The sequence below is a fragment of the Hemicordylus capensis genome, chromosome 2 (genome assembly GCF_027244095.1).
Source record: "Hemicordylus capensis ecotype Gifberg chromosome 2, rHemCap1.1.pri, whole genome shotgun sequence".
NCBI classification, from domain to species: Eukaryota; Metazoa; Chordata; class Lepidosauria; order Squamata; family Cordylidae; genus Hemicordylus; species Hemicordylus capensis.
This window is the reverse complement of record NC_069658.1, coordinates 199,328,429-199,335,859: the sequence shown is the minus strand read 5'-3', so window position 1 is coordinate 199,335,859 and position 7,431 is coordinate 199,328,429.

Sequence of the window (7,431 nt, the reverse complement as noted above, 5' to 3'; positions counted from 1 at the left end):
TATAGTGATCCTGGGATACATCTTTCCTACATATAAGCTGACATGTTTGCGCACCATGTCAGGGCTGTTGTGGACTCGTATGGTAGCCCCAATGCTGCAGGGAATAACTGGTTGCACAAGTAGCATCGCCACAGTGATTTCCATTCCTGATAATGGGAGTAACTGCAGTAGCACTGCTTGTGCAATTGCTCTGCTTGTGCAATTGCTCAATGCCCTGCAGGGAACTGCAGTGTTGGGAGGCCGCCTGACAGGTTTGCAGTAGCCCCAGTGCAGCGTCTTGTAAACAAGCATTCCAAGAGGACGGCTAGGCTAGAATCCTTCCCCCTGACATCTAATTTTAATTGTGTGTGGAATGGGCTTTCTTTCTCCATGGGGGAACAAAGAATCATGCCATCCACAGCCTGCAATCTAAAGTGATACTGCCTAGAATCAGTTTTACCAAATGCTGAGTTGTTTAGGGGAAAAACTACTTTGCAAGCAGGTCTCAGGTTCAATCTCCAGGTAGGGCTGGAGCCCATGAATGACCAGTCGCTCCTGAGTTACCTAACGCCCACCCCTGCATTAAAGCACGCCCCTGTGACAGTCCTGACCTAGACAGCCCTGATCTGAATCAGACACATGCATGCCCTGCAGCTGCTATCTTTGAAAAGAAAAGTGAAGCCCATCAGCCCTAATGGCATCCCCGTTTGGCCCTTCATTGGCAGTAAATACCATTGAGCTTGATGGGATTCACTTCTAAGTAATGCCCTGCTAACTGAGCAAAGAGGCACCTTTTTAAAGTGGCAAATCTCTTTATTTAGCAGGGGGAGAGCAACTGGCCCTATCCATCCCCCGCACAGCATCCCTCCAGTGGCTGTTGCTGGTGTTTCTTTTTTAGATTGTGAGCCCTTTGGGGACAGGGAGCCATTTTATTTTGTATATATCTATATCTATATATCTATATGTCACCTTAAGTGGTACGGTGGGGAAATGCTTCACTAACAAGCAGAAGGTTGCTGGTTCGAATCCCCACTGGTACTATATTGGGCAGCAGCAATATAGGAAGATGTGGAAAGGCATCATCTCATACTGTGCAGGAGGAGGCAATGGTAAACCCCTCCTGTATTCTACCAAAGGCAACCACAGGGCTCTATGGGTGGCAGGAGTCAAAATCAACTTGATGGCACTCTTTACCTTTATCTATCTATCTATCTATCTATCAACCGCTTTGGGAACTTTTTGTTGGAAAACGGTATATAAATATTTGTCATATTCGTAAGCATGCACAGAATAGGCTGCACCTCTGTGGGGTCAATCTGCTCTTTTTCAGTGCCTGTATACTGGACTGATTTTAGAAACTTGCTGAACCCAAACCAAAATGGCACTCTGTGCACTTAGGACTCAGAGACAGGGGTCACTGCAGTTCATAAGAGCCCAGACTGAAAGGATTCATTCATGAACAGATTAAGAATGTGGATCCCTCATTGGACCCACATCCCCTGCAAAAGAGTGTTCACTGTTTCCGGCACGGCTGTTGTCTCTTGATTCGGGCCGTGGCTGAGTGGAGAGAAACTGTGACTGCTTCATTCAACTTTGTCAAAGTGCCACTTGTGCCAAAAGATTACGCATTTAAAAATCTCTTTTAAAATCAGCCAGCTCATCAATTAATTGGTTAATTAAGAAAGATAGAGCTGCCTCATCAAAACTTTCCTCTGTTGACAGCCCTATTAAGAACTCCTCATTCACTGGGGCCCCTTGTTCTCCAGGGGGGCATTTGAGAGGAAATGCTCTCTCTGGTTTCCCATCCCCTGCTTGGCTGTGAGGGCGCCACAGCTGAACGCAGCTGCATGTCTGCTGGTTGCCAAGGAAGCTTGGATGTTTTTACCTTTGGGGGCTTCCTTAATTCCTTTGCATCAATTCAACTGAACAAAAATGAGAGGCACCATCCTGCTCTTGCAGGAAAGGAGAATAAAGGTTACAGGAGAGAGAGACAGAATTCCCTACTTAGGAGCTCACTGAACGTTGCAGGCAAACACAGATAATAAAAATCAGAAGTCCAGCTTTGTTGCTGGAAAGCCACGTGAGGTCAAGGCTGTTTGGGGAGGGTTTGTGAGTGCTTAACCCTCCACCTATCAGCAACTTTCCACTCCCAAACTACTTTCTTCACCTGTGGAGTTCCAGACACATGCTCAAACAACTATATGGGGCCCACCAGGGGCAAAGCAAGTGGGAGGGATGGAGGGAGAAATGGTGGAAGGGGGAAGATTACGAAGCCCTGCTAAATCGCCTCCTCACAATGCTGCTTTGCAGCGAAGAAATGGGGCGCTCTGCTTTTATGAGCAATGAGTAAGTTACCCTCTTTATTCCTGCTGGGTACGTGCGCAGCAAAACTAGACTGGCTCGTGCTTTGAGGAAAGGGAGGGGGTTGTTACATCCTCGCACAGGGAAATGTGGAGTGCTGGTGGTTTCACAGCTCAAGTAAAGGGCAGAGACAAAGCGCCAAATTTTAGAAGCCGCTAAGCCCACTAGGCCTCACACCATTCGTAAAACCGTGGACTAAATCCAGGAATCTTGACAGTATAATGAAGAGGTGGATCTTTCCCATTTGAGGATACAGTGAGGATATGAATCCAGTTTAGGACTGATTCTCAGTTATCCATAGCCATGCGAGAGATAGTTCTTCATGGTGCGATGCCATGCTCTTTGGGGAACTTATGAAGGGGCAATCACATGACTCAGACCCATGGGAATATTGTCTAGCTAGGAAGGAAACATCCACATAGAAATAAATCATGTCGTTTCCTCCCCTCCCTCTCAGAGTTAGAAACAGAACCCAGAAGTCCTTGTTGCCAGCTTTGTGCCTTAATAGTTAAGGGAATGATTTGAATAGCAGTCCAGGCCCCCTGTTCTCTGCTTGTACCACTAAAATACTATTGCCTATACCTTCTTAATAGTGAAAATCTCAAATGGGGAGACTTGTGTTGCAAATTAGTTTCCAAAGGCCCTGACCGTACACTGTAAGATCATTCTCAAGACTGTTACTGGGGGTGGGGTGGGGGGTGGGGACAGGGGTGTAGCTATAATTGAGTGGATGGGTTCAAAGGGCCCCAGCACCCCCCCAGCTCTACCCCCTCCCAGTTTTCTTCATTATCTCCCTCACTCTGAGAGGCCACCAGGGAGAGGGGTGGACACAGGCCCCCTCTCCCCTAGCTACGCCCCTGGGTGGGGAGCAGTGTTCCCTCTAAAAGGGATTCCCAGATGTTGTTGACTACAACTCCCAGAATCCCCAGCTGCAGTGGCTTTTGCTTGAGGGCTATGTTTGGCAATCCCTGTCAGAGGGAACACTGGTGGGGAGGGAGGGTTGAACCTGCCTTCCTCCTAGATGACCGGTCATTCTCTGTGTGGCGCATGCGCGGCTCACATGCCCACACGATCTGTGCTGCTTTGAGTAGTGCAGATTTCCGGAAGCAGGGAAAATGAAGCCCAGTTTCCAGATATCCCTAAATGCATCATGTGAGGAGCAGAGTGCATTGAAGGATTTCCCCTCCAGCTGGGCACTCCAGGTGCCCAGCTCTGTGTCTGCTTGGGCCACCTGCAGCCCAAGTGCACACACACGACCCTGCACCTGGTTAAAAGGGTGCACTCCCCCTCCACACACACAGGTAAAAGCTGGGGGGAATTCGTGGGCTACCCAGGGAGGCAGCGCTGGGATCGGCCCTGATCCCAGAGCTTCACACAAGCAGCCCTACCCAAGCCTGGGTGAGGCTGCTCATGTGAACAGCCTCTGTGTTTGCTTTGATTTAGCAAGCTTAGCTCTTGATCGCTCTGAATCTATTTTAGAGTTGTTTTGAAATGGACGAGAACAATCATGACGTCTGGGAAGTCAGAGTTCTCGGACTGCCGGGTTGCAATTTGGAGAACCCAGACGTGACTCTGAATATTAGCCGATATGATGGGAAATTGTGTCACCACCATAACTCCTGGTCTTCCTCTTGCTTTTCTTCCTCACCTACTTAGCGAGCAGGTGAGAAGGAAGAGAGGGACTGGCCGGAAGGTGCAGCAGCATTAATCCTGAAGGGGAAGTCTGTTTCTTTTGGCTGCAATTTGTCAGTTCTTAATTTCAAGGCAGTCTGCCTGCCTTAAAAACTATGGGGTGGGGATGCCTCCCACTCGAGTAATAGTTGGCAGGTCTACCATTTTCTTCCACAGATCAATGCAGTGGTTGTTGCATGCTTGGCAAAAGGGCAAGGATCTGTTAGGTTTCCAGGGACGAAAACAGATGTAGGTTGCTTCATAGGTGAGCCTGCTGTGGAAGACTACTCACAACTGTCAGACTCGGAGCAATGTTGGTTTTCAGCAGAAGCCGGATTTCACAGTGTATTGGCTGGTCCTTGTGTCCATTATGAGGCTGCTTCCTGCTTTTCAGAGCAGGACTGTCCATAGCTTTGATTGAGTGATGTGATCTCCAAATTGTTGCCCGTGCCAGTGGAGGAGATTCCTCGCACTGGTAGGCTGTGGGTGTACTAATGGGGCCCCTCATGAGAGCAGGCCCAGACTTGGTATCCAAGGTCTGGTGCTAGCAGTGCCACTGACTGGCAGACCCTCAGGTCAATTACAAGTTCCTCCCCTCTCTGAACAGTTTTTAAAGTGTTTTGGAACATTAACAAAACAAAACAAAAATTAAAAGCACTGACCAAACATGCTAGGCAGAAAGGAAGAAAGAATCCAAATGGACAGCCTGTTTGAAGCATGGTGTGGAGGGGTACACAGGAAGGGGGTGGGGAATGAGGATTCAGTTCTCAGGTGGGGTCTTTGGGAAAGCTGGGGACACACATAATCCGTCTTCACCCCAAGAGCCATGGTGACTGAACTGAATGAAGGAGGTTGTTGTCCTCTTAAGTGCCATAAACAAGACAGTGAGCTTTCTTAGCTTTTTGGCATTCCATGCATCTTCACAACTATCCTGTGAGGTAGATTAGGCTAAGAGAGTGATTGGTCTAAGGCAGGGATTCTCAACGTTTGGGTCCCCAGATGTAATTGGACTTCAACTCCCATAATTCCCAACCAAAGCCCACTGGGGCTGGGGATTATGGGAGTTGAAGTGCAATAACATCTGGGGACCCACACGTTGAGAAACCCTGGTCTAAGGCCATCCAGTGAGCTTAACAGCTGAGTGGGAATTTGAACTCGATCTCCAAAGTCCTAGTATGATAAGACTAAAGGCTGTACCACACTGGCTCTGTACACAGTTCTTCTCCACCACACCCTCCATTGTTTGTTTGTGTGGGTGGGGGAAACTCAACTTCACATATAGACTGATGGGGTCTGAGCTGTCAGTGACTGACCAGGAGAGAGATCTTGGGGTCGTGGTGGACAGCTTGTTAAAAGTGTTGACTCAGTGCACAACAGTGGTAAAAAATGGCAAATTCCATGCTAGGGATCATTAGAAAGGGGACTGAAAATAAAAATAATAGATATAATGACCTTATACAAAGCTATACAGTGTGGCCACATTTGGAGTACTGTGTGCATTTCTGATCACTGTATCTTAAGAAGGACATTGTAGAACTGGAAAAGGTGCAAAAAGAGGGCAGCCAAGATGATCAGGGGCCTGGAGCACCTTCCTCATGAGGCAAGACCAAGGCATCTGGGGCTTTTTAATTCAGAAAAGAGGTGATTATGGGGATACATGATATGGGATGTGGTGATGGCCACTAGCTTGGATGGCTTTAAAAGGGCCTTAGACAAACTCGTGGAGGTCTATCAAAAGCTGTTAATCTGGTGGCTAATACCTCCAGCCTCAGAGGCAAGATGCCTCTAAATACCAGTTGCAGGGGAGCAACAGCAGGAAAGGGGGGCTGCCCTCATCTCTTGCCTGTGGGCTTCTCAGAGGCATCTATTTGGTGGGCCACTGTGGGAAACAGGATGCAGGACTAGGCAGACCTTGGCCGTGATCCAACAGGGCTGTTTTATGATCTTTTGCTAGCCAAAAAGCTCCATGGGAGGTCACTGTAAAAACCAAAGAATTGTTGTAATACACCAGCACCAGGCAGTAAAATAGAATCAACACAACAGGAATTTAATAAAGAAAAGTATTCCATTCAGTAAACAATCCAGACTGCTTTCCTGTCCTCCTGCTTGTTCTCTATCTGTTCCACCCCCAGTCTAGGACTGGACTAGGTTGCAACTAATCTAAAGCATGGCCTGGATCGAAGGATGGGTTTAAGAACATAAGAACATAAGAACAGCCCTGCTGGATCAGGCTCAAGGCCCATCTAGTCCAGCATCCTGTTTCGCACAGTGGCCCACCAGATGCCGCTGGAAGCCACAGGCAGGAGTTGAGGGCATGCCCTCTCTCCTGCTGTTACTCCCCTGCAACCGGTACTCAGAGGCATCCTGCCTTGAGGCTGGAGGTGGCCCACAGCCCTCCGACTAGTAGCCATTGATAGACCTCTCCTCCATGAAGTCATCCAAACCCCTCTTAAAGCCATCCAGGTTGTTGGCTGTCACCACATCCTGTGGCAGAGAGTTCCACAAGTGGATCATGCTTTGTGTGAAAAAGTACTTCCGTTTGTTGGTCCTAGACCTCCTGGCAATCAATTTCATGGAGTGACCCCTGGTTCTAGTGTTGTGTGAGAGGGAAAAGAATCTCTCTCTCTCCACTTTCTCCACGCCATGCATGATTTTATAGACCTCTATCATGTCTCCCCGCAGTCGTCTTTTTTCTAAACTAAAAAGCCCCAGATGTTGTAGTCTTGCCTCATAAGAAAGGTGCTCTAGGCCCCTGATCATCTTGGTTGCCCTCTTCTGTACCTTCTCCAGTTCAACAATGTCCTTTTTAAGATGTGGTGACCAGAATTGTACGCAGTACTCCAAGTGTGGTCGCACCATAGTTTTGTATAAGGGCATTATAATGTTAGCCGTTTTATTTTCAACCCCCTTCCTAATGATCCCTAGCATGGAATTGGCCTTTTTCACAGCTGCCGCACATTGAGTCGACACTTTCAACGAGCTGTCCACCACAACCCCAAGATCCCTTTCCTGGTCCGTCACCGACAGCTCAGATCCCATCAGCATATACTTGAAGTTGGGGTTTTTTGTCCCAATGTGCATCACTTTACACTTGCTAACATTGAATCGCATTTGCCATTTTGTCGCCCACTCCCCCAGTTTGGAGAGATCCTTTTGGAGCTGCTCACAATCCGTTTTGGATTTCACTACCCGGAAGAGTTTGATATCATCTGCAAATTTGGCCACATCGCTGCTTACCCCTGCTTCTAGATCATTTATGATCTAGGTTTCTTACAACTACCCCAATAATCTACCCCTATAGTCCACTTATTTCTAGTTTTTTTAAAAAAAAAAAATTGTTTGTGTTTCTTTAACAGAAAAAGCATGGGCCCCTTTGTTGGGTTAGCTCAACTCATGAGTGTGCAGTCCAATGGGAGATCT